We start from the raw sequence: 9,411 nt of genomic DNA, 5'->3' as shown, positions 1-9,411 counted from the left end.
ATATTTCCATTGAACAGAGTTATGTTTTTTTATTGTATCAATATAAAGTGAATTATATGTAAACTAGCGGCTACGCCCCTAGAGGCCTCTAGGGGCACTTGAGAGAGTTGAATTTAAAAATTAAATTTCTTATTTTAGATTTTAAAAGAAAAAGTAAAAAAAAAATTAGGGGGGGGGGAGCGAACATATTTTTTTTTTCGGGGGGGTTGCTCCCCCCCTCTTTTTTAATTTTAGTAGAAAAAAATAAAATAAAAATTTTCGGGGGGTGGATTTTTAATTTTTTAGGGGGGGTTGGGGGTGTCCCACCCACCAAGAAAATAGTTATAAACCTTCCCGGGACCTATGAGAAGCTACCCTGTTAAGGAGAACCCAATCGGTTCAGCGGTTAGAAACATACAAACACACAGACATCCTGTTACTTTATTATAAGGATTGTTCCAAATGCCACAATATTACCCTGAGTAAAAAAGACCTTTTGCTCTAGTCAAAATGACCAGAGTAACATTAAAAAATAATTTTTATATCCCCCCAAAAAAGTTTATTGGGGACTTAATTCAAATTTGGGCTCTGCAGTCTGATTCTATAGGAGTCCTAGTATATTTTTGACACCCCATTTAAAAATAGGTTAAAAACAGTTTAATATTTTCTAATGAAACCAATAATGTTAGAAAGCTTACGGAAAAGACTATCAGGTTATCCTAGGATTTTAGAAGTTTGATATAATTGGACTTAAAGTCGTTACTGATTAATACCCCACAGGGGGGCTAAACCAATAACGTTTTTTTCAACCTAAAAAAAATCAACAGTCAATCAAACATAATTAGGTTAGGTTAGAGGGATTATCCACAAAAAATTTCATAAGGATTAGACTATTCCATCTATGTCAAAAATCATTTTTTTTAAAGATGGGAAATTTTATTTTTTTTTTGCAAAAATTTTCTTTAAAAATAAAATATTTTCATAAAAATCCACTGTCCTACCCACTTTTTGGCCTAATTCTTAAAAAGCCCATATTGAATTTTTGAAAATCTGAAAATGGACCTTAAAAATCAAATTTAAATTTTTTTTCAAAATTACCTGAAAATACCCCACCACCAACTCTGGACATTTTAAAAAAAATATTAACTCTATTTTAAAGCTCTCAACCGATTTGAAAAGTATGGACAATTCTTAGTTAAAAAGGTTTTTACGGATTAGTTCTATGTCTTACCAATTTTTATGTAGGTCGATCTTTAACACCTACTATTTTGTCCAACTTTGAGACCCTAACAGTACCCTTAAAGGGCGCCTGCAAGAAATACCACGCTCTAACTGCTAAAAGACTGCCACAATTAGACCCAATACCCCAAATTTAAAATCTTTAGCTTCAATAACAAAAAAGTTCTAGGCATTTCAAAATAACATGTTATGTACAATGAAAATTTTGAAAGATTTTCAATGCTCATAAAAAAAAAACAATATTAAATTATGTTGCCTAGACACAAAATTATAACTTTATCTTTGTCAGAAACTTAGATTGCTGGTAACTGATTATATTTTTAAAATAAAAACACCAAATTTTATAGTCAAAATCTGTGAAAAAAATTCGATTTAAATTGCATTTGTAAACCAAAATCATAGAGGAAACAAAGGGGTAGACTAATACAAGCTCAGCTGTGTTTGGTTGCTTAGCTGGTTCAGCTTTCTGATTGGCTACAGTACACTCGGTATAACGCGAGTTAAACTTAATTTTTTTAATGATTGTGACTATAAAAATGGGTATTTTTATTGTAAAAATAAAATTAGTTACTGGCAACCTAAATTTATGACAAAAATAAGCTTATAATTTTGTTTCTAGGTCACGTAGTTCAATTTCAAAATTTCTAACATTAGCACTGAAATTCTTTCAAAATTTTCATAGTACATAAAGTGTCATTTTAAAATGCCTAGAACTTTTTTGTTATAGAAGCTGAAGACTTCAAATTTGGGGTATTGGGTCAACTTGTGGCAGTCTTTCAGCAGTTAAAGCATGGTATTTCTTGCGTGGTTTAAAGCTATTTTCTTGGGGGTTGGGACACCCCCAACCCCCCCAAAAATGAAAATTCCCCCCCCCCAAAAAAAATAATTTTCTTGGGAACACATTAGACTATAAGCAGCAATAGTAGTACTATATTTTTTTTATTATCTCTTGGGGCAAAGCCCTTAGAGGCTAGGGTGAAGCCGCTAGTTACATATAAGCAATCAATGAAAATTATTATTTATTTGGCTTATATAACAAATTATGCTATTTTTGATAAATTACTTACAGGTAATCAATGAAAAACATTGCTTATTTGGCTTATATCAGTCAAATCTTAATTTTTTTCATAAACTGCATACAGGAAGGAAGGGATCAATTATTACTCCTCCTTTTTCTTCACTTCAACTTATATAAGCTACTTTTACTATAAATGACTGAGTATTTAAAGTGTGCTACCTTTTTATATGTTTCATTATTATTTGGCCACAACTTGGTCAAAAATGCTCACAAATCAGACCTTTTTTGACCAAACATACTCAAATGGTTCCTTTACAAGCCCAATCAATCAGTTTTAAGATATCTTTATATTTCAAGGAAAATACCAAAAAAAGGCATATTTGGGTGTTTCCTTGGTAATTTCCTCTATTTTAAAATTTTGGTACCCCCCCCCTCCCCCCCAACAACAAAATAATTTTTTTCTGTAAAATATTATTATGTTGGACAGGAAGGAAGAGAGGGGTGGGAGGGAGGGTAAGTGGAGAAATAAGCCTCATTAGTCTGGTGAACAGAATCACAGTTCTGCACCACAAGCCATGGGCAACTGACATTCAAATATCCATTCAGCTTATTTACATCCATCTGAAAAAAAATCTGCTATGCTCACTGTTCCACCCTCAGATGTAAAAACTTTATTTTAGTGGTTGGCCAAATTGACTTAGCAATTGTATCTGTAAGTACGTCTAATAACACCCTTTGCTATTTTTAAAATCCGAGAAAATTTTTTTGGCAAGAAAATTGCAAAAGTTTGCAACCTTTTTTTGCACCACTACTTAAATCGAGTTTGAAAACTTTTTATATAAAATCATTTTTACAAAAAATATCAATAATTACTTAAAATTAAGCCTGAAAGCAAAAAATCTCATTACAAGTGTTAATTTTCATGTTTTAGGTCTTTTTTTGAGGATAACTTCTCCTTTTTTGACAATAATATATTTTTTAAACAATTCAAAGTAAAATATAATAAAACTTAAACGATTTTTTTAATTATCAGTTGAAAATTTCATCAAACATGCAATTTAAGTGATGAAAATTTAATGAAATCATTTTTTGAATGTTTAGAATTACCAATTTTCTACAATTAAAACAAAATGTTAACAAAATTTAAAAACATTCTAATATATAATTTTAAAAATCAATAACATTTAATAAAATGATTTTTTAAAAAATAAATCATTAAAAGGTATTAAAATGCATTTTAAGTTACTTAAAATTAAAACAAGAACATTTTTTAACACTTTATTCTTTGTAATAGAGTTTAATCATTATTTGATGAAAATGAAACATTTAATAAACTAATTGAATCTTTTTGTGACCATATTTAAACTTTTAAATTTTTACACTAAGGTGTCTTTTAATAAAAATCTTTGTTAATTTCTCTTTTGTGACAAAAAAAGAAAGGGGCCTTTTTACTATTTCTAGGTTATCTTATGTAATTTAAACTATATAATATGAAATAAATTTTAATTATTATTCTTTTTAGCCATCAAACACATTAAAATGTTTCATATATGCAAAAATAACATTTTTTTAATGAATATTAAAATTTCCTTATATGACATTACATCACATCATATTCTTCAAATCATATGTCCAGGAAAAGTAGCTACAACCTTTGTTAATTCAAATGCTTTATAATATGATTTTTTAATGTCCCTAAATTCCTGATAGCAAATATTGCGTTATTGGTATACGAGGTAAAAAAACAACATTTTAAAGAAGTTCTTTAAATATAAAACCCAACATGTATTGGCAGTACAAAAATCTTAATGCTAGCAGAATATGTTTATCAACATTAGCAGAAAACTTTTTCCACAAGAAAAATTATTCAAGTTTCTACTTTATAATTTAAAATATTTTTTTCTGATAAAATGTTTGACATATATCGTATAATCATTTACCAAAAAATTATTTTGATAATTTAGATTTCAGAGAATATAGATCCCTTAGAAAAACTAAGACGACATTTTTCATCCTCTACTATGACATTTTTCAAAAACAATAAAAAACCAAAATTTAGTATGAAAACTATTTTCATCGATTTTTCTGAAGTTATTATCGTATTTTATGGGTTTTTTATTATCATTTACTTATATCGAAAGTGCCAAACATTGTACCCTAACTTATTCATTTAATAAAAAACGAACCGTGATGCTATTTGCTAAAAAAAACTCCAACCAATGAGAGTCACACTCGGAGGAAGGGGGTAGTTACCAAAATTTTCAAAATTGATAAAAAAAAATTCTAAGAGGATAATTCCATTTCCTTTTATATGCACAGATACCAAAAAATCAACAGAAAAAAATACTTATTTTTTCTTTTCTCTCAGTGATAATAATCAGCCCAAAAAGTAAAACAAAATCACGCATGGTATATTTATCTTTTCTTAGACAAAGATTATTTTAAATGTGCATTTATTTCAAACCAATAAAAATTCAAACTGAAGTACAAAATAGAATTCAGAAGTTTTGCCTGTCTATTTTGGCTTTCATTGTAGGTGGATTGAATTTATGTAAAGGTAATTCTTTAAAACTGTAAAAATAGATTTAAATATATTTCAAATAGCTTAATAAATTAGATTCAAAGGCCTTATAGATTTAATTAACTTTGGGATAATGGTAAAGGACAATGGAATATTAATTACCCTTGCCAAACCATTTCATTTTTATGTAAAAAGGTATGATAACCAATCTGCCATTGTCCTATCACTCTCAGATAAAGTTTAAACTTTGGCCTATGTTATATGTTATAACACATACTTAATAAAACCTAATGTAATGAAAAGCTTTCACTTAAAGGGAGTGTGAACGTAAAAATTTCTCATCTGATTATCAAATCTTAACATTTTCTAAGCACATTTCACTACACTGATCAACCAAAAATGTCCTATTAACAAAAATATCTAGGAATAATGCATTGATTTTATGGTATTTTGGGAGGGAAAAAGGAAAAAACAAGGAAAATCTGAACATTTTTGTTTCTTAAAATGTTTGTAGGGGTATTTAACTTGTCATATATAGTTGAAACAATTTAGTTACTGTTAAGGAATTTATTTTGTAATATAAAATTGCCAATTAGTTTTTTTTATAACGTAGTAATTAGGTAATAAAGATCTATCTTAAATTTGTATTATTGACAAAAAAATACCTCAAAGTCTACAACGGGTTGAATCTCATAGGTTATTTAAAATAATGATATCCTTTTTTATTGTGTTGGACAATAAATAACCTACTTTGAAGAATTAGTTTACACTTTTATCAGACTGTTTATAAAGAAATATTGCACCTTTATTATTTACAAATTTGTAAATAAAGGTGGGCAAGAGATGGGCCATCTAAAGTTACTTGGATACTAATAAAATAACCTGTTTCTAGCTTTGTTATTGTATTTGGTTTTCAATAAAAAATATTACTTTATCAATTTTTAAGTAACTATACATTGCTTTACAGAAAGGATATTGTTAAAGGTGAGCTTAACCGTTAGGAAAAATAGAGAACTATGTCAAAAAGTTTAGTTTTAGCTATAGAAGGAAAAAAAGACAATTAACTGCACATTTATATAGTCAGGAAATTTTTTCCCCAAACTTGGACATAGTAAAAATCGTTGGAAAAAGCCGTTTTTTTAAGGAAACAAGAGACAGTTTTGCCCTATATTTGAGATTATATTAATGATATGATGTTAAGGTTTGATAATCTGATGAGAAATTTTTTCGTTCACAGTCCCTTTAAGCAAAGCAAACAAAAAAATTATGAAACATATCAGGGATATAAAGAGATAAGACAATGGCTGATAAATTAATGCACATCCATAATGATGACGCTCTAAATAACCCCTTCTGTAGATTAAAATTAGTGGTTCCAACGTTTATAAACACAATTTAATCAACCAATCAAAATTCAGTAAAAATCCCAAAAGCCAATGAATAAGAAAACGTTGTTGTAAAACTTTGTGTACTATTGTAATAAACAGTCAGTTGTCTCCTCCCTCTCTGGATACGAATACTAACTAAGAAAGAATAAAATGAGATGGTACTCTACAATTCACTTTTCTGCCTGTCCGCCATTCTGTCCATGATTTTTTATGATTTTCCAGTATGGCTACAAAACCAATTAATATCTGCTGGATCAGACCCGTCTAATCCATACTTGAAACCATGTATTGTATTGTAGAAACCTGCAAACCATAAGAGTGATTTTTTTAGACATACATATAGACTTCTACCAGTCCCCAAACATGTTAAGCAAACAAAAATGAAAACGTTATTGTAAAACTTTGGGAACTAGCATAGAGAGAGGTGGACAATGGACTGTTTATTACACTAGTCCCCAAAGTTTTATGATAACGTTTTCTTATTAGCTGGCTTAACAACTTTTGGGACTTTTATTGGATTTTGAATGGTTAGGTTATTAAGTACTAGCAGCTTCGCCCCTAGCCTCTAGGAGCTTTGCCCCATGATGTAATTTTAAAAAAAATAAAAATTCTGGTGCTGCGCCCATAATTTATGAGCATCACCAGAATATTTTTTTTGGGGGGGGAATTTTCATTTTTTGGGGGGTTGGGGTTGTCCCACCCCCCAAGAAAATAGCTTAAAACCACAACAGGACCAATAGGTATATACCCTGAAGAGTAGAATCTGATCAGTTCTGTTGTTACTGAGATCTTAAGGGACAGACGGATGGACGGACAGAAAGACAGAAAGACATCATTCTACTTTGTATTATAGATAGTAGATCCAAATTCAGTAAAAGTCCCCAAAGTTGTTAAGCCAACGAATAAAAAAATTTATGTTTTGAGATTTCTAATATAAAATTTACTTTAAGATAAAAATTTTCTGAAAAAAATTGTTCTAGCTTCAAAAATAAGGAAATTAAAACCATTTAACATTTTAATTAACCTTAAAAAGAAAGTTGTTAAATGAAAGGGTGAAGTAAGCAAAAAATGACTTTGTCTCACTTAAAGTCGGAAATTTATTATTTAACAGGGAACATGCACAATTTTTTTTTGCCATCTAACTCTAATAGGAGCTGAGATGATATGTGGGGGGGGGGGGGAGCGTTGAACTATTAAGGTCCGGAAATGGGCCTGGTTGTTAAGTGTTAGCAACCTTTATTTTTAGGTCCTTTTTTTCTTAAAAACTTCAAACTAATAAAAATATAAAAAAACTAACTAATATGTACCATTTCTACTATGTCGATTTAAATATATGATATGTTATCTTGAATGTATCATTCCAGTTTTGTCTCTATTGAAAGTAGAATGATACATTACTATTATGTCGATATAAATAAGGAAATCAATGTTTATGAAAACGCTGATATGTAAACATGAATGTATGATTTCAGTTTCGCCTCTATTGAAAGTGGAATCTTACATTTCAAAAATCGTATCGGCGTTGAAGATATCTTCACCAAGAGAGGGGAAAGTGAAAGGGTAGATTACAGTTTTATAGGGTCCAAACCATAATCATAGATTATGTTTCTGCTTTTATAAAAATGGATTCAACTCCCTAACTGTTTAATGTAACTGAATAATTGTTTCTATGGATTATTACAAATATCAGGGATCTAAAGGGATAAGACAAAGGTCAATAAATTGATGTACATCCCCAATGGTAATACACAAAATTACCCCTTGTGTAGATTAAAGTTAGTAGTTAAAACGTTTGAACACACAACTGTAAAACTTTGGGGACTAGTTTTATAAACAGCCCAATGTCCCCTCTCTCACTGCGGAAAGGTAAAGATAATATTCAAATAACGAAGTGTTCTAATAATCATACTAAATTGGAATTAGCAAGTAGTCTATCTGTTTGTCTATTGGTAATGCTTTGTTTTTAAATTATGTAGTTACATGGTCTTTATGTTTAGCATCAGCAGTTTTATTTAGAAAGGGAGAGGACATTACACTAGTCCCCAAACTTCAAAGTTTTATAATAACGTTTTTATATTCGTTGGCATAACAACTTTAGGAAATTTGATTGATGTTTTATTGGTTGGTTCATTAAGATGAGTATCAAAACTTTTCAACCACTAATTGTCATCTACAGACAATCAATTTTGTAATATAATTTATTATTTTATATATCAATATTGGGGATGTACATACATTAATCGGTTATTGTTTAGTTCCTTAGATCCCTGGGCGTTAATCTATAATAAAAAGTAGCTTAATGTCTGTTTGTCTGTCCGTCCGTCCCTTAAGATCTCGGTAACCACTAAACCGATTATATTCTACTCTTCAGGGAATATATCTACTGGTCCTGTAGTGGTTTAAAGCTATTTTACAAAAAAAAATCCTCTAAATTTTTTCATATTTCTATAATTAGGATCGGTCCGTCCGTACGTCTGTTACAGTTAGCTCTTTTAGTTAATTTAAACAGGCTAGAATTGTCCTATCGATTTCAAACTTTTCATGCCGTTTTCTACAACAGTTAGGTACGACTTAGAAAGCACAGAAACTCTATAATCGTTACCAGAAAGTCCATACATCCATTTATAACAAGCTGATTTTTTAATTTTATGACAACAAATAATGGTTTTGAATGTTAAAAATATCCTATTCATCTGATTTTTGAATACTGATTCCTAGTACAATAAGGTATAGTGTTATAAGCAAAGCATCTCTATAAAAAGTCCTAAAAACGTCAGTATGTCCTTAAACAGTAACATGTATTTAATCAGTTTTAATTACAATTTTGTATAGACATGCATTAATATTTAGTTCTGACACTTCACAAGTGTTAGTGTTCGTTTGTCCTTCCATTTCAGAGCTTCGCTTCTATGGATGTTGTCATCCTTGTTTAATTACCTCTTGGAGCAAAGCCCATAGAGGCTAGGGGCGAAACTGCTAGTATACATATAAACAGTAAACAAGAATCATAATATCATTATAAATATAGTTATTAGCCAATAAAGATTTATGTCAATCATGCTCACATTTATAATGGATTTATTATTAAGTAAAACTTGTAGCTTGCTAAAATAAGAATACCCATCCACCCCTTTACACCATCCTCTCCCCTTCTACTGAAATGAATTAAATGACCCCAAATTTAACATTTTGAATACTTTGATGGATAGATAGATGGATAGGTAGATGAATAGATATATGGATAGATACATGGATGAGTAAATGGA

Source organism: Acartia tonsa, chromosome 2 (genome assembly GCF_053477335.1).
Source record: "Acartia tonsa isolate MP-2025a chromosome 2, ASM5347733v1, whole genome shotgun sequence".
Lineage (NCBI taxonomy): Eukaryota > Metazoa > Arthropoda > Copepoda > Calanoida > Acartiidae > Acartia > Acartia tonsa.
The sequence above is the reverse complement of the archived record's forward strand: the minus strand, read 5'-3'. Positions refer to the sequence as shown.